At 40.6% G+C, this 22,314-nt stretch overlaps 1 long non-coding RNA gene across 1 annotated transcript in view; it reads left to right on the top strand.

The window, feature by feature from the left end:
* The first annotated feature begins 3,431 nt into the window (after positions 1 to 3,431).
* The window catches only part of LOC144455824 (uncharacterized), a 358,020-nt gene continuing 339,137 nt past the window's right edge, over positions 3,432 to 22,314 (top strand). The window contains exon 1 of the long non-coding RNA XR_013484618.1: positions 3,432 to 3,520. This is a non-coding gene — a long non-coding RNA (uncharacterized LOC144455824). The remainder of the gene's footprint in view (positions 3,521 to 22,314) is intronic.

The raw sequence follows: 22,314 nt of genomic DNA, 5'->3' as shown, positions 1-22,314 counted from the left end.
ATGAGAAAATTGAGGGTCAACGACATTAAGTGCTTTGGCCAAGGTCACAGAGTGAGTGGGAGCCAGGGCTTGACCCCATAGAATCACAGAATCTCTGATTTGGATGGGACCTCAGAAGCCATCTAATTCCACCTGCACTCACACAAGAATGAATCCCTTCTATATCACACCCATCATGTGGTGATTCAGATTTTGTTTGAAGCCCTCCAATAAAGGGCAGCCCATTCACTAACTCCGGAGACAGGCCATTCCACTATTCCACTGCTCTGATTATTACAGAATGTTGGGTTGTTGTTATTGTTGCCCTTAAATCAAGTTTTGATTCGTCTCTTTGCATCTTCCGCTCAGGTAGCTAGATTGCTCAGTGGATAGAGCACTGATCCTAGTAAGTAACACCTGAATTCAAATCTGGCCTCAGACACTTAATAGCTGTGTGACCCTAGGCAAGTCACTTAACCTCTATTTACTTTAATCTACTGGAGAAGGAAATAGCACACTACTCCAGTATTTTTGCCAAGAAAACGCCATGGACAGTTTGGTCCAACAGATCACGAAGAAGAGTCAGGCAGGACTGATCGACTGAACAAAAACAACCTTCCACTTATGGCTCCTAGTTCTATTCTCCAGGGACAAAATGCAGAATTTTCCATATTTCCCAGTTAAATGAAATCCTGTTGGTTTCATCTCAGCAGTCTTTCTTGTCCACTATCCTTAAGCTTGATTATCATTTATCTTTCCCTCTTTTGTGATTTTTCCTTTCCCTCTACCATTTAGAATTCCCTCCCAGGTTTTCATGATGGATACATTTCTGGACCTGAAATCAGGAAAACCTAGGTTCAAATCTCAACTTTGCCAGCTACCAGCTGTGTGATTGTGGGCAAATTCTTCATTTCACTGAGGCTCAGAGGATTCCTCATTTGTAAAATAGGGGAGCCCAGCTATTTTGACTTCTGATGTGGTATTCTTTCCCAAAACTCCTGCTATGGTACTTTCTGCATTTTCACTATTATCCCCCATGCCTGGCATTCTTTTCCTTCCTCTTCTCCTTTTTAAGTAGCCTTTCCCAGTCCCACAAATGCCTCAAGACTAGAGCCTTCCCTCTGTTGATTATCTACAATTTATCCAGTATATTTTTTTTATACTTAGTTGTTTTCATGTTGTCTATCCCCATTAGATGTTGGGTTCCTGAAGAGCAGAGATGCTTTGTTTGCATTTTGCCTTTCTTTGTATCCCCGGCGCTTAGTATTTGTTGTTCAGTTGTTTTTCAGTCCTGTCTGACCCTTTGTAACCCCATTTAGGGTTTTCTTGGCAAACATACTGGAATGGTTTGCCATTTCCTTCTCCAGCTCATTTTACAGATGAGGAAACTGAGGCAAACAGGATTAAGTGACTTGTCCAGGGTCACACAGCTAGTAAATATCTCTGAGGCCAGATTTCAGCTCAGGAAAAGGAGTCTTTCTGACCACAGGCCTGAAATACTATCGCTTTGCCACATAGCTGAGTATTTAGCATAGTGCCTGGCATATTATAGGTACTTAATTAATGCCTGTTGACTAATTGACTTTGTCTTGCTTTGCCCTCAGTGTATAAATCCTTCTTCAAGCTTTCTTTTTAAATTATAGCTTCTGGATTGGGAGGGGGAAAGTGGTTTTTAAAGATAAAATCTGAAGTGAGATTGAGATTATATCAGAAGGCATTTTTTTTTCCATCTTCATGCTTCCCAGTTGACACCGGGAAGGTTGCCTCAGTTCCACATTGCTCTCAATTGCATCACACAGTGTTAGATCACATGTGAGTGTATGTACTCTTAGCAAGTGACTTTCTCTACAAGACCAGAGCAGCTGGAATTTCAGAAGCAGTATGTGTCTGAAACACTGCAGCATTGCATATGGGTGGGGAGGGAAGTCTTGATTGGCATTCCCTTAAATTTTTTTTTTAGACTAACAAGCATTTCTTTTTTCTTCCTCTCATCCCCTCCTACCTTGAAGAAAAGAAAAAGAAAAACAAAACCCTGGCAATAAATATGCATTATCAAATAAACCAAATTGCTATGGTGGCCATTTCCAAAAATACATGTCTCATTCTGCATCTTGAGTCCATCATCTGCAGCAGGAGGGAAGTGGGTAACATTCTCTCTTAAACTTACACTGTTAGAATTCAGATTTAGAGTGAATGCCTGTATTGCTTTGCTTTTGCTCTACTGAGGGTCCTCTGTCACTTTAAACCAGGTGTTCTTAACCTGGGGACCCTGAACTTGGATAGGTTCAAGGAAAAAAAAACAACCAACCTCACATCTTTATTTGAACTAACTTCTCACTGAAATTTCCTTTGATTATAAATATTTTTAAAATGTTCTGAGAAGGGGTCCATAGGATTCATGAGACCACCAAAAAGAATTATGATAAAAAAAGATCTAGCTTTAGTTTAAATGTTGTTGAAAACCCTCCCCTATTAGCTCCTAGAAATTATTTTAGGAAAAGGAGGGGGGTATGCAATGATTTTCCACTAAACAAGAAAAATCTGAACAGGAAACTTACAGCTCTAGAGCTCCCATGTCTTCTGAGGTACAGGGGCTGAGCAGAGAGCTTGCTGCATATAATCCCCATTAAAGTATGGGCAGCTGCAGCATCAGCGCTAATAATCACTTTCACCAGGGTGCAGTTAACTGCATGGGCTCATCCGGCTCATCCGGGCTCATCCTGGCTCATCCTGGCTCCTCGAGCCAAGCAGCATGGGCCCCACGGATTGACAAGAAGTCTGTTACTTACAGCACCCATTTTTTCTCATGTTCTGTGTCCCCACAACCCTACCTTACTGACAGGGAGCCTGGGAAACATGTGGTGGTCTTGGGATGCCTCCTGGGAATGAGAATGTGAACAGAAAGGCAGGGAGTTAGCCCAGGGTACAAGAAGACCCAATGTAAGACGGTGAGTATCTCTGTTGCAAGGAGAAAAGGGATCAAACCCATAATGACTTGCTGGCGAGTTTGGCCTATTTTTTTGTTAAACCAACTTCCCCAAACGCTGACCTCATTTAACCATCTCCCTTCTGGCCAAACCTTGTGGCCAGTTGAGATTCAAAATCCCAATGGTTTCCCTGTAATTCAGTCTCAGTGAATGTGAACTATGTTAATTTCTCACCCACGTATTTCATAATGCTATGAAATTCCTTTAAGAGCAGATGTTCTTAATCTGGGGTCTATAGATTTATAGGAGGCTTGTAAATTTAGGTTGGGGGGAAAAAGTAAATCTTTATTTCAATAGAATTAGTTTCCTTCATAATCCTGTGTATTTTTATTTTGTGCATCTAAAAACCCTTGTTATGAGAAGTCCACAAGTTTCACCAAACTGCCAGTGGGGTCTACAACACAAACACTATTAAGAAGCAAGCCCTGGTTTACAGTGAGTTCTTTTCCTCCTTCTCCAGGCTCAGAAAGCTTCCAATGACAGGCTTGTCACCTAAGAAGAATAAGTACTTGACAACTATTTCGATCAGTGAGACAACATTGGGAGCTAAGCAAGTAAAAACAGGTTTCTTTCTTTACACATTCTCTCCCTTCCCTTTACTTCCTGTCAGTCTCTCCCACCTAAGCATGCCCACCCATACACCCAGTGATTTTGTTTAATAGACATGAAAAAACCCTGAAACTTTTGTCTTTGCCATGTTGTGATGGTCAGAATATTTTCTTTTTCTATTGTTATTTTTTTAAAGAAATTTAATTTTCTGTTTTGCCAAATTTCAGAAATACCAGTAAAAATGTATGTGTCCATATAAAAACCACAGAAAGAATAGTGTAAATGAAACTGAGTCTCTTATATAGCTTTTTTAAAGTGTGTAATAAATTCAGCACATTAGTTCCTAAAGGTATCCCATTTGTGTTTCCCTATAAACTTGATAGAATATTTTCTTAATAGTAAACTAAATCACAAAATGTTAGAACTAGAAACCTTGGAGATCATCTTGTCTAATCTTTGGTGTACACACACACACACACACACACACACACACACACACACACACACACACACACATACATACATATACATACACACACACCCCTCCCCCTACACACCTCCCATTTTGTAACTGTGAAAACCAAGGTTTAAAAAATCCTTGCATTTTCCCCTTAGGAGTTTCCCTATCTGTAAAGTGGGGATAACAATAACACCTACTTCTCAGGGTTGTTTTTTTTTAAATTTTTTTTAATTTTTGGCTTTTTAGGCAATTGGGGTTAAGTGACTTGCCCAGGGTCACACAGCTAGTAAGTGTCAAGTGTTTGGTCTGAGCCAGATTTGAACTTAAGGTCCTCCTGACTCCTGGGGTGGTACTCTATCCACTGCGCCACCTAGCTGCCCCTTCAGGGTTGTTTTTTAAGGTCAAATGAAATAATACTTATAAAGTTTTTGCAAACATCAAAGCGATATACAAATGACAGCGATTATCAGCATCATCATTTTTTAGGAAGGCTTTAAAAAAAACTATGCATACTCTCGGCTTTGGAAGCCCTGTATTAATTTCAGAGAGCCTAGTTATTTAATGAAAATAAACAGAAAGACAAATGCTGATGATACCGAATTTTGCTAGAATGCATTTATTTAGGTCTTTAAGTCTTTTTTTAAATATATTTTTATTGGTTTATTTTGTTTTCACTTCACCTGTGTTTTCCAATGTGTCTCTTCCTCTGCCATCCACCCCCTGAAGATGCATGTCCTACGGTGGTTCCTACTTAGTGATTCTCAAAAGGCAGTGATCCTAAGAGTTCATGTTAAACCTTCTTTAATGGCACTTAAAGCAGTAGTTTTCATAAATAACTTTTTCCTCCATGACAACAAATGTGCATGTTTGAAGCACTATAAATTTATTATCATTGCAATAATTGTAAGCACTTAATATGTAAAAAAGTAGAAGTAGTATATTAAATTACCCTAGGGATACATAATAGATTCTTCTTATTGTTGAAAGAGGTTAATGGAACAAAAAACTCTGGGAACTGCCCTATAAGAAAACATCTAAAGAGGAAAAAGACAATCTAGGAAAAATAACCAAGACATCAAAAAAAGTTTGACATGGTATGCAGTATTCCATACCCATAGACCCCCACCTCTGAAAGAAGGGGAATGAGAGGAGGTCTAGAAGTGCTTCCCTCACACTATCCTATAAGGTAGGTAGTACAGTAATCATTATCCCCATTTTATCTAATGAGAAAACTGAGGCTCAGAGAGATGCAATGAATTGCCCACAGTCACAAAGTTAGCGACAGCTGAGATTTGCATCCTGGTCATTTCTGATTTCATGTCCCAGGTCAGTGGGACAGTGTATAGAGCATGGGCATGAAGTGAGGAAGGCCATGAGTTCAAACCTAGCCTCAGACACTTTCTAGCTGTATAACCCTGGACAGATCACTCTCTCTTAGTTTCAGTTTCCTCATCTGTAAAATAAGGATAGCACCTACCTCCCAGGATTGCTGTGATCATCAGAAAAAAATCATATTTGTAAAGTGCTTAGCACAGTGCCTGGCACATAGTAGGCATTTAATAAATGCATGTTCCTTTCCCTTCCTTTTCTACTGGGCCATGTGTTTTCCAGGGAAGGTATAGATTGATTGATGTGGGTGTGTTTGTCACAATAATATGATTTCTCTGAAACCTTTGAAAAGACTTTTTTTTTCTTTTTCTAAATGTTGTCATGTAGAGGAAAGAAAACTGTAAAGGCAGTTTTGTTTGGATCAGTGTGATGAAATTTAATGAATAGTTACCATAATTTCTAAAACTATATGGTGGCAGTATTCTCTCAAGGAGAGTCAGGGAGCCAGGTGAACAAGGCACAGAAAAATTAAATAAATGTTTTTTCTGAGTTTGCTCCTACAATGTAATATCCTCATGATATTTAAATGGCTTTTGGGGGGATACAAAGTGGGGGTTATAGGCTATACCTGCTGAATGTGCCATCCTCTGTTCTCTGTAGTATATTCTTCAGCAGAGTGTCCCAGCACGTGGAGTCTGAGAAACATCTTAGTTTAAAATGTATATTTTTCCTACTTTTTTTATTGTCGTTTAGTGACAAAAATATAAGAGTCTTTCAAAACTTCAAATCTTTCCGTTGTACCTGATTTTAATACAGGGAGCTGCACCAATCTTTAATAGAAAAGGCATACTGGACTGAAGGTCAACAGACTCGAGCTCACCTCTTGGCTTTGATAGTTTGTGTGGGATCCCTGGCACATCACTTCAGCTTTGGCCCTCAGTTTCCTCATGTGCAAAATGAGAGTGTTGGGCTCCATGATGTCTAAGGTCTCCCCCACTTCAGTCTATGATCCTAGAATTCTAATCTGGCATTTCTATCTCTTGATCCCTATGTAGTGATGTAACTTAATAGCTATGTGATGTTGGGCAAATTGCTGGACCTCTCTGGGCCTTATTTTTCCCCCCATGTTTCTTCGATTTTCCTCATTCTTCAGTGAGAGGTTGGACTAAATGACCTCTATAGCCCCTTCTATAGAACTCCAGATCTCGTGCAACCATGTAATTTGTGAACTGTGTGAGCAGAGGCAAGTCATTTCATCTCACGGAAACTTGGTCTCCTTATCTAAAAATGGGGATAATAAGACTGCTTCTACATTGTCTCCCAGGACTGTCAAGGAGAGAGTACTTTTTAAATCTTAAAGGGCTACAGAAATATGAGCTGTTGTCATTGTACATGAAAGAACCTCAGGAAAAAAATTCCATGGAGTGATTTTCATGTTAGGAGAGGGAGAGGGAATTTGAGAATCAATGTTCTAAGAGGGACCCAATAACATTCATGACTTATATTCCACTAAAAAAACCCCAAACACTCCAAAGAACATATTTTCTGGAAATTTTCATTATGGAAGTACAAAATCTCAGAGCCATGAGTTCTTATGGAACAAACTTTCAAGAGGAGGTTTAGGACATTTTTAAAATTTTATTCCTTTAGAGCAAAAGACAGATCTTCTCCTCAAGTAACTTATAATCGAATGGGGGAAACAACATGCAGACACATATATGAAGCAAACTATATATAGGATAAATAGGAAATAATTAACAGAAAGGAGCCACCAGAAAAAGGTGGGATTTTAGCTGGGACTTAAAAGAAGCCAGGGAGGTCAGTAGTTGTAGTGGAGGATGGAGAGCATTTCAGGCACGGGAGATGGGGAAAAAATCTCCAAGTCAAGGGATGGAGTGTTTTGTTTGTGGGACAACCAGGAGGCCAATGTCAGTGGATAGAAGAATGTGTGTGATGAAGGAAGATGTAAGAAGACTGAAAGGGTGGGAGGGCATTAGGTGATGAAGGCTTCTGAATGACAAACAGAGTTTTGTATTTGCTCCTCAAGGCAATAGAAAGGGACTAGAGTTTGTTGAGGAGTGGCTTGACAGGATCAGATCTGAGTTTTAGGAAAATCACTTTAGCTATTGAATGGTGGAGGGGCTGGAGTGGGGAGAGACTTGAGGCAGGCAGACCCACCAGCAGGCTGTTGTAACAGTCCACGTGTGAGGTGCTGAGGGCCTGCGCCAGAGTGATGGCAGTGTCAGAGGAAGGTGACATTTGACAGGTTTTGGCAACAGCTTGGATATGGGGGGGGGGTTTAAGAGTGAGGAATCCAGGATAACTCCTAGGTTGCAAGCCTGAGTAACTGGGAGGATAGTGTTGCCCTCTTCTAGGGAAGAGAGGAGGGGAGGAGAGCTTAGGGGGAAAGATAATGAGTTCTGTTTTGGCCATATTGATGTCTACTGGAAAGGGTGGCCAAGGAGGCTGTGTCATAGGAAGCCAGCCAGGTTTCAGTAAAAGTTAGTGAATGGAAGGAGTGGGAAAGGAAAAGATTGAAGATGAAAGGAAGTTTATTGACTAGAACAGGCATTCCAGAGGGCACAGTAGAGTTAAGATGAAACTTTGGGGTAGGAGAGTTGAGGGGGATGGGAACGAGGAATCGAGTTGTAGGGATTATGGATGAGATTTAGATGATGCTCAATAGGAGGTCATAGTCACTAGAATGTGAAGGGCATGACCAGGTATGAAAATGTTCATCATTAAGTGGAGAGCACCACTCTTGTACTTGCAAAGGATACGCATAGCAGGAGATGGAAGGCATGGAGTCAAATGAGAAAGTTGTTCTTCCTTGTGCTGTACGTTCCCTACGTCCCATTTGGGAATTTGGGCTGGCAGCCAGAGATAGAAGATGCTTGGTTCTGGTGCAGATAGAAGTGGTTGCTACATGGTGTAGAGGAGGGTGCAGTGAAATGGAAGCTGTTGGAATCTATGTTCCAATTCTAATTTAGCCACTGTGTGATCTTGGACAGATCATTTCATTTTTCTAGTCCTCAGCCGTTCCCCCCCCCAACAAAATGAATGCATCTTACTAAATGACTCCTTCCAGTTGTGACATCCCATTATGTGTGGATTTTGATTGGGGTGCTAATGATGGACCCCTAAAGGGCCCTGGACTTTCCCACATGGCCAGTCCCTGGCATTCACCTGAGGTATCTGGTCCATCCCAGTATAATCCTTTTAACTGCCTTTTCTTTCACTGGGACTCTCCAGCCACTTAACTTCTATTGTCTTCACCTGGCCCCACCCCAGGCTACTTGCCCCTCCTTAATCTGATCTAGATTTTTTCCAATATCAATCTTACCCTCATCAATTGTGTGGATTCCTTAAGAATCCCACCTGCTTCTATTGGTGACACAATAAACCTTGTCTTGAACTGAAAGAAGGCTTGAGTGGTTGAATTCTTTCCAGGTAGGCTTGTGCCCTATACCCTTTGCATTTCAGGGTTCCCAAGATCAGATTTAACTTTATATTTTAGCCTGTTCTACTAATTTAGCATAATTTTTTGCCATGCTAGTTAATGTATTGCTGCATTAAAGGAAGATTTGTTTCACCAAAGAATAAATTGAAAACATGTGAATGATTATAAGAAGTAGGCCAAGGTATTGGGAATATGAGTTTGAGATTGAAGACTCCAAGACTGGGTACCACGTGGAGACTTGAATGATTAGTTTTCTTACTATTTGTATATTATATTCTTAAAATAATGTGGTTTGAATATTTAATAATATTTCTCCCTTATGTAGGACTTTAGGGTTAGAAAGCTAATAGAGTTGGGAAACTAAGGTTCCATTCCAAACTTTGCTACTTGATTATGTTACCTTGGATAAGTAATTTAATCTCAAAGGTCTTGGTTCCTTATCTGTAAGACAAAGAAACTGTGCAAGATGACCTATACTGTCCTATTGGGCTCTAAATCTGTAATCCTATGATCTTTTGTGTGATTCACCATTTCACAGATGAAGAAACAGAGTCAGAGAAGTTAAGCCATTTAGCCGGCCATATGGCTACTAAGTAACTGGGCCAATTGGGACCCATGCCTGAATCTTTCTCTTTCCAAGTCCATTGCTCTTTCCACTATACACAAAGTATAGAAATTCAGATTTTCAGTGGGGAATCTAATATTAACATTCCCCATTTTGACACTGCTGTCTTTAGCCTAAAAAAGAGAATGGAGTATGTGGTGGATTTTAATAAAAACTAATAGCCTCAAATCCATATTCACAAAATGGATAAATTGTCCTACTGATTAGCATTACAAAAGCATGATTTTGCTTTTATAGAAGGATTCTTAGGAAGCTCCGTTAAACAGTATTTGCACAGCAAATGCACAACTTCCCTAGTGTATTTAAAATGAGATTCAGTTTACTGTAATTCACCTTACTTGCATCCTTTCAGGAACACAGCAATTGCATAATAAAGCCAAGTGTACCTGTTAACTGAACCGATAAATGCAAACCAACAGGAAGGAAAATGTGCTTTTCTGGAGATCGTCCCATTCAAAGTGTGGAGAAATCCCAGTCTCCAGGCAGCTTCATATTGCTCAGGGATGTATAGCTAGCCAATGAGGTCTCCTGAGCTTCTCTGCCCTGGGGGCCTTAGAAGACATTCTAGGCTCAGCCCCCCCTCCCATCTCAATTGACAGCAGGTCAAACTGAGGAGCTTGTGGAGGTGGAGTCTTCTCCAGTCTCCAATTTCCTTCCTGGGTTAAACGGGCTTGAATAATTCTCCATAGCCAATGCCTCCCATTCCCTGCCTGCCTGTAGCCATATATATCACCTTTTTACTACTCTTCTCCCGTCTTTTACTCCCTTGGCCTTTCCACAACCTTCTTTCCTTCTTGCCCCAACTCTGGTCCTCTCTCCTTGCCTCCTCTTTCTTTAACTCTCTCTCTCCCCCATTTTACATGACAGGACCTTTCCTTTTTATCCTAGGTCAACTGTGAAAACCCAGTATTGCGATGGTGCCTAGGAACAGTAACACTTTGCAGAAGGATTCCAGATGCATGTGGGAAAATAGTTAATTAGCTCTTACAGAAAGGAATGATCATAACCTTATTTTCTTGAAACAGGACCATATAGTCCCGTGAAGGAAGCCATTTCATAGGAATCAGACCAGACTTTCAGGCACCTCACCCTCTGGCTCCAGAGTCATTATATCAATCCATTAGGCACCCCAACCCTATTGCTAGTAACTCTGGTGCCTGTGCCACCTGTTCCTTCCATGACAAATAAGTAGAGATTCACAACTGAGTTAAAAAGAAATAGACACATACCCTTTTGTCAGAGTGGGGTTGCTGTCCACAGTCTCTTAGGCTACAGATTGGTTTTATGGGAAGTGAGACTGGCAAGCAAGGGCAGGTACAATATAGTTATGAGAAGATGCCTCTGCCTCCCATAGCAATATTTTCTCTATCCCACAAAGAAGGACATACCAAACTTAATTTTAAAAAGAAAGAGGAAGTTTGTTTATTGAATTCAGCTTCAGTATGGTATAGTGGGAAACATTGGTTCTGGAGTCTAGAAGACCTGGATTCAAATCTTGGCTCTAACCCTGTGTGGCCTTAATCAAGTCATTTCACCTCTCTTATCTTCAGATTGGGGGGGGAGGAGAGAGAGAGAGAGAGAGAGAGAGAGATGAATAAAACAATCTTTAAAGGTCCTTTTCTCTAATTCTGTGATCTCATGTGGTTAGTGAAAGTATTTAGCTACATTTAACACTTTCTGCAAAAGATTTATATCATCATTTATTTGCCCAGAATTCATATTAATTAATCCCAGGAGGGAAGATCAATAAATTAATGAACAAGCGCTTATTTAGGACCTACTCTGGACTAGGCAGTGTTTGAGGAGGAAAGACAAAAATAAAATAGTGCTTACTTTCTAAGAGTTTGCATTCTACTGAGGGAGACGTGCATAAATAAGCACAGTGTGTATAAATTATATATTTAATATGGCCTCTGTTCTTCTAAGTTCTTGACAATTCTGCCCCTTATGGAGGCACACAGAATCGAATAATCATTCTCTACCTGTGGGAAGAGCCCCTGGGCAAATAGACTCGAGCCTAGAGTTACATGTATAAAATAACTACAAACTAATTCTTTTGGAGGGTAGAGTACTGGCAGCTTGAGAGACCAAGAAAGGCTTTATACTGCGCTTCTTAAACTACGGATTGCAACCTCTTAAAATGTGGCTACAGTAAAAGGTTTCTGAATGCACAATGACCAAAAATTAATTAAAAATCAAACATGTAATGAACCCAGGGTGTTTCTGGCAGTGCTTTCCCATGTTGCGTTGCACAACTTCACTATAGCCTTGGTTCTCAACACACAGTATGCCTGGTTTGCTCTGCGCATACTCTGAAAACACGCAATTTCAATGAATGTTGCCAAAACCGGAAAAGGGGTCACTAGTGGAAAAAGTTTGAGAAGCCCTGAGTAGAAGACTACTCCTAAGCAGAGTTTTAAGGGAAACAAGGGATTCTGAAAGGTTGAGATGAAGTGGGACTGCATTCCAAGCATGGGGTACATCTGGTACAAAGGCTCACAGATGAGATACGGAGTGTTATGTATAAAGAGCAGCAAGGTCAGCTTGCCTAGACCGTACGGTATAGGAAGGGGTTATGCATAATAAGATTGGAAAAATAGGATGAGGTCAGATTGTGAAAGACTTTATAAGTTAGACTGAGAAGCTTTTATTTGGCCCTAGAGTCAATAGACAATTCCTATTGCCTCAGTTCCTCATCTGTAAAATGGGGACGTACTGGAGAAGGAAATGGCAAACTGCTCCAGCACCATAGAACCATGTAGAGTTGGACATGACTGAATGACTGAGTAACAACAACAGAATCAACAGGGGACCAGTGGAATTTGTTGAATAAGAAATCTGCACTTTAGGAAAATCACTCTGGGCAGCTTTGTGGAAAATGGATTGGAGAGGAGAGACGAGAGGCAAGGAGACCAAATTAGGAGGCTTTTTTGGTAGTATAAGCCAGTGGTGGCAGACTCAAATAGAAATGGAGGCCACTGAACCCAACAGAAGGATTCCTATAGGAGCGTATTGACTTAGAAAACCACATATTAACATTATTTTATATTTCTATTATACTTGCATTCATTTTGTTAAATATTTTCCCATTTACATCTTAATCTGGTTTGGGCTGCACTCAAGAGTCTTGAATTGGCCTGCTTAATACCTGGTCTAAGTGAGAGGTAAAGGGGGCTTGAACTAGGGTTGTGGATATTTAAGCAGAGAGAAGGGGATGAACGCAAGAGATCTTATGGGAAGGAGTGGGAGGAGAAATAGCAAGTTTTGGCAGCTGATTGGATATATGTGATGGAGAGTGAGAAGTCAAGAATAACACCAAGGTTTGCAAAACCTGGATGACTAGAAAGATGATAGTACCCTCTCATAGAAAGAGAAGTTGGCAAAGGGGCTGTTTTGCAGAAAAGACAATAAGTTCAGTTTTGAACATCTTGAATTTGAAATGTGGAGGAGTTAGCCAGGCTGAAATATGTATTAGGTAACCAAAAACAGACAGCTGGAGCTCAGCAGAAAGATGTGGTCTGGAGCTGTAGATGAGGACATGATCTGTATAGAGAGGAAGACTTAAACCTATAAGAGAGTGTAGGAGAGAAGAGAGCCCATCATGTTTCTAGTCCACCATTTTTGAAAGTGGGGCAACTTGTTGACCTCCAAAGGTATTTGGGAAATGTGCTTTATAACATCATGTTGATAATATGTAGCTCCTTTTATTTCCAGGTTTTACGGTTAAGGTTCCTTTTTCGATAGTTTGAAGGGACCTTAGAAATCGTATTAGTTTAGTGGTGTTAAACTCAAATAGAAATAAGGGTCACTAAATCATACATGAGGATCCCTGGGAGCAGCTGTTGCTTTGAAAACCACATGTTGACATTTTCTGTGTCCTATGGTATTTTTCTTTATATTTGTTAAACATTTCCCAATTACATTGCTAATCTGGTGCTTACGGCAATCAGAAGTATTGTAGGCAGCAGGTACCCTTGGCCACAGGTTTGACATCTCTGATCTATTCTACTTCCCTTCATCTCCAAATGAGGAAACCAGGGCCTAGAGGGAAGCAATATCCATTGTAACATCAAACAATTTCCTCAAAAGGTATTATTATCATATATACTCAGAAGCCAGGTAAAGGCAACCACTAACAGTTATTTGGTAGTTTTTCCTCTTGGAGGCTAACATATACCCCAGGAATACTGACACTCATACCCCAGTTCTTTCCCATAGCACTGGTGCTTATGTTTTGTGGGATTAGAATCACCTAGGTGAAATAGTGGATAGAACACTAGGCCTGGAGTCAGGGAAACCTGAGTTCAAATCTGGCCTCAGATACTTACTAGATGTATGACCCTGGACTAGTCACTTAAGCTAATTGTCTCAGTTTTCCTACTGTAAAATGGGATTAATAACCCTACCTTGCAGGGTTGTTATGAGGCTCAAATGAGATAATATTTGTAAAAGTACTTAACATAGTGTTTGGTACACAGTGGACACTATATAAATGCTTATTTCATTCTATTCCCCTCCCTTTTTGGATCAGGAACTTCTTTGGCAGTCTAATGGACCCCTTCCCTGAATAATGTTTTTAAACATGTAAAATTAAATACATAGGATGAAAAGAAAACCAGTTATATTGCAGTGAAGATTAATCCCTCCCCCCCCCATCCAACCTCACAAACCTCCTGAAACCAGTCCACAGACCCCAGGTTAATAACCCTGGCTATGGACCAGTTACTCTGTCTTGCTCATTCACCTTCTCTGTGTTTCATAGCCAATGTCTTCGAGTGCCAAAAGCCTTCAGCCTGCCAAGCTGCCTAGGGGAATGTCCATTCCCCTTCCACCCTAAGCTTGGTTCTGTGAAGGTTTCCTGTTCTCCCTCACCCACCTCCTGAAGCCTTAGGCATCTGCTGACTTTTGTTTTCTATGGAAAAAAAAAGCCCTGGTGTTCTGAAAAACACAGTGTTTCCCATTGTGTCTGGAATCACAGCCTCTGAGAGGCTGTAGGTGAATAAGGGCTAGAGTAACCACTTTGTTATGAGTGGATAGATTCATAGAAATGGGCTTTAATGAAAAGCTTTCCTGTACCAGCAACTGATAGGAGAGAGAAGGGAGATCAGGCGGGTGCCCCCTGCGCCTCTTTCCCTATTGGTTTGTCTACTCAGTCACACAGGCTTTTTTTTCTTTTCTCTGTAAAAGTTTGTAACTTTTAAAATGCTAACACTTTTATTGTTTTCTCTGTCTTCTACTACCACCCTCTCTCCCTCTTGTGATGTTTCTCCCACAGGAAATAGCATCGAAGGGATGGAAAAGTGGAGTCAGTGAATTATCTCAAAGCCCCTCTCAGAATAGGGCAGGGGAAGAAATATAGGCATAACCAGAATTTTTTTCCCTTAAAACATGTATTCTAATAAATTCAATAGTTTAATAGCAAAAAATGATGAAAAAACAGACAGTTTTGCACATATTACAATCATCTATTTTAAATTAGAATGTAATACATTGTGGCATGGTGGATGGAGAAATGACTTTAAAATCAGGAAGACGAGTTCAACTTCAGCCTTTGAGACGTAATGACTGTATGACCCTGGACAAGTCACTTACCCCCTCACTGCTCTGAGCAAATCTCTAAGACAGTAAATTGCAGAGAGTGTGAAGACCCCATTAGATTGTGAGTTCCTTCAGGGCCAAGACTTTCCTTTGCCTTTCTTTGTATCCATAGAACTTGGCATGGTACTTGTAGTAGGCACTTGCTGTTTGCTGAACCTTAACTAAAGGGAGCTTATACTCCTTAGGAGTCCTGAGTATCAGTGAAATGGCGGCTCTGGTCCTTATCAAAAGTCTTAGGATTAAGGGCGATGGGGGAGGGTGTTCTATCATAAACAATTATGGTTTATGATCGCTAGCTTTGCTATGCTAGGTGAAATTTTAAAGCAAACGTAAGTTAAAATATGCCACATGTTGTTACATTGTTGACATCGAGTTGACTACAATTCACATCGAAAGGATTTGGAAGAAGAAACATTTTGTAACAAGTCAAAGGAAGGAGAACGTGTATTTAAAATTGAGACTCGCTCTTTCTCACTTAGCTGCTGGGTTTTGGGTTGTGTTTTTTGTTTTATTTTTGTTTTGTTATCTAATTCTAGAATCCAGTTGAATCCAACAAACATTTATCAAGCTTCGGTCACTCTGTGAAAGGTGCTGGGGATACAAAGACAAAACAAACGAAAAAACTCATTCTTGCCCTTGGGAAGCTTACTTTATACCAAGGAACTAGAAGGTGAAAGATGATAAGTAGATGCACAGTTATCGGGAGAGAAATGAGAGTGCTAACACTTACAGGATTATCAGATGTGGCATGCAAACTGAGCCTTGAAGAAAACCAAAGCTTCTCAAAGGCAGAAATGAGGACGGTCTATGTTCTTGATGGGGAGAAGGGAGGAAGAGGACAGGGGAATGAAATAGCCTGTGCTAAGACAGAGCAGCGGGATTTGAAGTGCTCATTTTGGGGAACATTTAAAGGTAAGCCAATTTAACTGGAACATAGACTAAATGAAGGGAAGCAATGTTTAATAAATTTGGAGGAGTATAATAGAATCAATCATGAAGGACATTACATGGCAACCTGTGGAATTTGTATTTTGTCCAGGAGGCAGTGGGAGCCAACATAGGTTCTTGAGCAGGAGAGTGACATGATCAGACTCTTGTTTTAGTCAGTGGGAAGGATGGATTAGGGAAGGGAAAGATAAACACCAGTAATCCTGTTGCCTTGAAACAGAAGCAAAGGTGTTGCTTTTAAAAAGTTTGCCAGTAAGTTGGAGTTAGGTACTAGTTTGAAGTTGGGTATGAGCAAGCATGGGTTAAAACAAACAAACTGCCAGGTGTAACTCTAGCCCCCAAAGTCATGAGGAAGACATAAGCTTGGTAGTTAATAGGGAGGCAGCAGGACCTTTCTGACATGTTTATTTGATAGGTCAGAATTTAAACATGTTTCCAAGTAGGAAAGGTTTTAATTACAACAAAACCTTTGAGAAAAATTAGTCTTATACTCTACAATATTTAAAATGAAAATATTCTAGGGTATAAGGCTCTTAATTTTCTTTTAAATGTTAAGTTATGGTCAAGGAAGGAGGATGAGTGGATAAGTGAGGGTCTGTTAGTACTGGGGATGGACCATTTTGGAGACAGATGGCACCAAGAGACTAGATTGACTGTCTGGGATAGGATAAACTACCTAGGGAAAGCCTACCAGGGGGGCCTAGAAAGGAGACCGGGGCATCAGAGTGAGTATGGTAGGCAACCAGCAAAAATCTAGGCAGGTAGGCAGTCAGTATAATGGAGGTTGAGTGTCCCAACATGTGGAAGGAACACAGCATTAGGCGACTCTGAAAATCGGCAGTAGATTGAAATCTTGCTAGGCAGGAATTTGATATAGATTGGAGTAGCAGCAAAGGGGAAGATGGTCCTAGATGAGACCTGTGATTTGGACCAGGCTACCTATCTTTGCTGGATACCAGTAAGAGCAGCAAACTGACCTAATTCTGAAGGAAGCGGGCTATAGGGAAGGTAGGAACTTGGACACCAGAGATCCAGTATGGAGCCGGGGCATAAATTGAGGGTTTGATAACGGACAAAACCAGAGTCTAGTAATTAGAAATGCAATGCAACAATAGTTGTTCTAATGGCTTCTCTTCCTTGGATACTAGATGTAAAACTGGAAGGGACCTTAGGAACCATGAAGTCAAACCTGTTCATTTTATGGGTGAGGACATTTAGACACAGAGAGGTTAAATGATTTGGCTAGGGTCACACAGTTGAAATATATTTTGAACAGGATATGAACCTCATGTCTTCTTGGCTCAAAATCTAGTGCCCTGTCCACTATCCTACTCCACCTCTCTTTAAGATCATTAAATCTTAAAATAAAAAAATAGAGCAGTTTAATCCAAGCTATTCAGCCATAGAAATCCTCTTTTATCTCTGACAAATTTCATTCATTGCCAATATTCTTTCTTGGGTATCAAGAAATGATGTGAAATTTCCAGAAAGTTGCTACCTGGGCCTGTGGCTACTTTTCTATTACTACTATAATCTTCCCAGAGTAGGGCAGAGGCCTTCCAACCTGAGTATTAGTTTTGGCTATATCTTCAATGCATGATTTTATCTCACTTTTTACCTTTGTAAAATACAGTGATCAAACATGTAAGGATTTTTAAAAAGTAATTAAAGTGCATGGAACCATTAGGTAACATTTCTGATAAAAACAATAATAAACTATTAAAGTTTACTAAAGTTTGTATAGCTAATAACCTTTTAGATTAAGGCATTAAGATAGCTAAAGTAAGTTTGGCCTTAGGACAAGGTATCTAATTTGGGTTTGACTGTGCTATAATTCTGATAAGTATAGATAAGCTAGAAATAGGACCTGGATCATTCTTTGCAGTCAAATCAGCAACTTTGGGAATGGTGCAGTTATTCAGTCATTTCAGTCATTTCCTACTCTTCGTGACCCCCTTTGGGGTTTTCTTGACAAAGATATTAGAGTGATTTGCCATTTTCTTCTCTAGTTCATTTTACAGATGAGGAAGCTGAGGTAAATAATGTTAAATGACTTGCTCAGGGTCACACAGCTACTCAGTGTTTGAAACCAGATTTAAACTCAGGTCTTCCTGCCTCCAGGCCTGGCACTCTAGCTACTGTACCACCTAGCTTCCTGCAGCAGTACAGTACAGGCATTCTTAGCTTTTGTAACATGGATCCACCTGGCAATCTAGTGAAACCTAGATACCCCTTCTCAGCATCATTTAAAAAAAAAGTGAAGGAAATACTCACCTTTACTTAGAAGTTAGTTAAAATAAAGATGTCATTTTTTTCTCCTCCATCCAAGCTCACAGATCCCAGGTTAAGAACTCCTGGTATAGTGGGATATGTGCTGGTTTATTTTTAGAACCCAGGTTCAAATCCCATCTCTGCCACTCAATAACAGTGTGACTTTGCATGAGTTCTTAACCTCTCTGGGCCTCAGTTTCCTCATCTGCCAAATGGGGAGATAACCTGTGAGATCCCTTCCAACTCTAGATCTGTGATCCTATTCACCCAGAGCCATAAGATTGTAGACAGCATAGAGCTCAGCTCCCTTCTATTGTAGATGAGGAAGCTGAAGTCTGGAGAGATTAAATGATTTGTCCAAGGTCTTCCAGTTGGTTCTGGAGAAGAATTTTGAGAGTCTCTTGGACAGCAAGGAGATCAAATTGGTCAATACTTAAAGAAATTGATTCAGGCTAGAAGGTCAAATACTGAAGCTGAAGCTTAAATGTTTTGGCCACATAATGAGAAGACAGGATGCATTGGAAAAGACCTTGCTGTTGGGAAGGATTGAAGGCAAAAAGAGAAGGCGATGGCAGAGGGTAAGATGGATAGATGGTGTCATGGAAACAATGAACATGAACTTGGACAGACTTTGGGAGATCGAGGATAGAAGCCCCTTTTGTGCTGTGGTCTGTAAGGTCACGAAGAGTCTGATAAGACTGAACAACTGGTTGACAACATGCAGTTAGTAAGGCTCAGAACAGAATTCTACCGCAGGTCTCCTGACCAGGTTGTTTTGCTATATTGAAAGCAGGTCTGATTGCAGTAGCAAGAGATGTCACCCAAAGCAGGACAATGGGTGAATTTTATTTAATCATGGTGCGTTAACTCCTGCACCATTAGCCCTGAGCAGGCAGCCTGAGCTCCAGCAGCTGAACCCTACTGTCATACATAGGGCTTTATGCTGTACTGCACACTTACTGTACCAGCAAGACATATTTTGCAAACTTATTATAAACAGATTACATTTCTTATCCTAATGTAGCTGTTGGCATCTTGCCCATGATTTCAGCCCCCAGGAGCAAAACAATTGCCTGGTCTGAGTGTTACAGACTTAGACTTTCCATCTAGTCAGACCTTCACACCCCCTTCCACACTATAGCCTTCTCGTAGGTTGGAGTTGCTGAATGTCCATGACCCACTTTTTTCTTGGAGGTCAATATTATTTCTACCTGAGTTACCTTTTTTGTACTTTCCCCACTGATATGAGTTTGTGGCTATATTTAAATACTAATGCCTTCTTAAGGTTATATGTTCTCTTTAAATAGTTCATTTAGTTCAAATAGTCTCATTCAATGATATGGTTTTTTTAATATGTTATCTTAGAATAGTAATAAATGGTATTGTAATTAAACACACACACTTGTGTTTTCAGATCATGGTGTTACAACTAGAGGAAACCTCAGAAATCATCTAGACAGACAATCTCCTCATATTTTAGATCAGGAGACAGTCACAGAGAGTGAAAGAGACTTGTCCAAGGTCACAAAGCTTGATGACTCCCTCTCATACCTGTATTTTTCCACTATATTACACTGACAGAAGGGGTACATGAGCAGATGTAAACTTGGCTCAAAGTCAATCCTCCAAACTCCTGGGAGAGAGTCACTAAACCACTGGCCCGTTGCCCAAAGTCTGAATGGAGTTAACAATTTATAGGCATCTCTGAAATACCTCCAGCCAGGAGGTGGTAAAGGGATCAACAACACAGTTCTGTCTCACATGCATCGATCTATGAGTCTCTTTTTGGTGAAACTCAGATATCTATTTGCCTTGAATTTATTGCCTCCCCCCTCAAATTCATTTTAATTGTCATGAAATCACAGAATTTCAGAGTTGAAAAGAATCTTGGCAGCCATGTAATCTTATCCAACCCATATACCAAAAGCAACCCCCAGTATAACATACCCAACGATATCCGTTATCTCTCTGAAAATCCCCACTGGTGGGAGACCCACTGGCTTCCGAGGCAGCCCATCCTACTTGCGGAGAGCTTGAATGGTTCTGGGCAGCATCAAGCCCAAAGTGGTTCCTTTGCAATTTCAGCAAGTCAATCTCCTTTCCACATGGCAAGCCTTCTAACACTAGCAAACGGCCCTTCCTCTCTCCCTCCCTCCCCCAAGTCAAGAACCTTCTTCAGGTTCCAGGCATGTCAATGTCTGTCCTAAAATCTACAGCCTAGAACTAAACACAATATACCGGAAGTGATCTGACCAGTGAAATAAAGTATAACTGTGGCCGCTTTTGTTTCAGACACTTCAGCTCTTGACATAATAAAAACATGTTAGCTTTTGTTGTCTGCCACATCGTTCTGTTAACTTAAGTTATTTGCTGCCCACTAAACCTCTGAGTATTTTTATCATATAAACTTTTACGTAGTGGCAGCTCTCCTTTCTTCTACTTTGGAAATTGAGTTTTTAACCTGACTCCCTCTTATTCTCTTCCTTCCTCCTTTTTTCCTCCTTTCTTCTTTCCTTCTTTATTTCCTTGCTTCTCTCTCTTTCTCTTTCTTTTTCTTCCTTCCTTTTTTTTCCTTTCCTTTTTTTTTCTTTTCTGCTTTTAAGAGGAGGCAACATGGCCTAATGGATAGGATGCTAGAAATCGGGAAGATTTGGGTTTGAATTCCGCCTTGGACATTTATTGGCTGTGTTTCTCTGGATAAATCATGTAATCTCTATTCACCTCAAGCAACCTTAGAATCTGCCATGTCAGTGGAGTTCCCACAACAGGAATTTACTGCTGTGAGGAAATCCATGAAGGAAGGAAACAAGCATTTATTAAACCCCTACTGTTTGCTAGGCACTATACTGAATAGTTTACAATTAGCTCGTTTATCCTTAAAACAACACTGGGGTTGGATGGTTTTATTATCCCCATTTTTACAGTTGAGCAGACTGAAGCAAATAGAGGTTAAGTGACTTGCCCAGGGTCACACAGATAGTAGGTATATGAGTGCAGATTTGAATTCAGGTCTAGGTCTCTATCCACTGTGCTGCCTTGTATATTTATAAGAAAGGATAACTTTGTGTGAATTCTAAAAATTGTACTTCTCACTCTCCCCCCCGCTCCCCAACCTTCCATTGGCCATCAGGCATGTTTCCTCTTGTATTTGTCAATGAGTGTGAAAGAAAGTACCTAGGAGGTATCACTTAGATAATTTCTGGAGCCCCTGCTTCTTCTCGTGCAGCTTCCTTTTCCCCATTTCTTTTGCCAAAGAGCCATACTGGGCCTCTTACTATGCAGGACCTCAGGGAGAGAAAACCACTGGGCAGGGGCCATGCCACATTGGGGACTGAGCTCTCTTGAACTGAGCTATAATTGAATTGAAGCTATGTGCTTTCTGCAGCTCTTTCCAGCCTAATCTGACTAACTTCTAGTTCTTCAAGGAGGACTGAGCAGACAATAGAACAGATGTGCACATAGATACAGTAGAGCTCTAATGTCTGTTTGTGGGCCTGTGTGCACCCATGCATGCGCACACACTCATATACTGGGCAATAACTCTGTGCTCTTCACTCAGCAGTTCATTATTCAACTAACAAAAAAAAAAATCCTCTAGTGTCATATTGCTGCAGCCTTGGGTAGATGTAGCCTGGTCTGTGGTGTCTGCCAAATTGTATATCAGCCAGTATTTGCTTGACAGTTCGTTAAGAGTAATTCTCGTTTGCTGGAGCCACAGTTCAAGTTTATGTGTCTCTCTGTGAAAAAGCACAAACCTGCTCCCTCTCCCCTTCCTAACAGTTTGTTTGTTGTCAATCATGCAACCGCAGAACTTAAAGATGTGAATTAAACCCTAGCCCCCAAAAGAAAGCCATGCAAGTTCTTTGTGCCCAGTAATCACTTGTAACGCTTGCCTGAGGATCTGCAAGTGTCCTCAAGCTCCTCGGATGACATTTCTTTTCCACGTGCAGAGCAGCTGTGGGATCCCCAATGCCAGCGAGCTCTATGAAACATGGAATGATCATATTTTCAGTGCTCACTCTAGGTTGGCTATGCCAAAGGAATACATTTCCAAGCTTAGCCCATTGGGGGATTTGGTTTAGGTCTGTCACCTGTGCTCACTGGAACA

This window comes from Phascolarctos cinereus, unplaced genomic scaffold (assembly GCF_003287225.1).
Source record: "Phascolarctos cinereus isolate Bilbo 61053 unplaced genomic scaffold, phaCin_HiC Scaffold_2;HRSCAF=192, whole genome shotgun sequence".
Taxonomy (NCBI): Eukaryota; Metazoa; Chordata; class Mammalia; order Diprotodontia; family Phascolarctidae; genus Phascolarctos; species Phascolarctos cinereus.
Note: the sequence above shows the minus strand (reverse complement) of the source record. Positions and strands in the feature narration are given on the sequence as shown.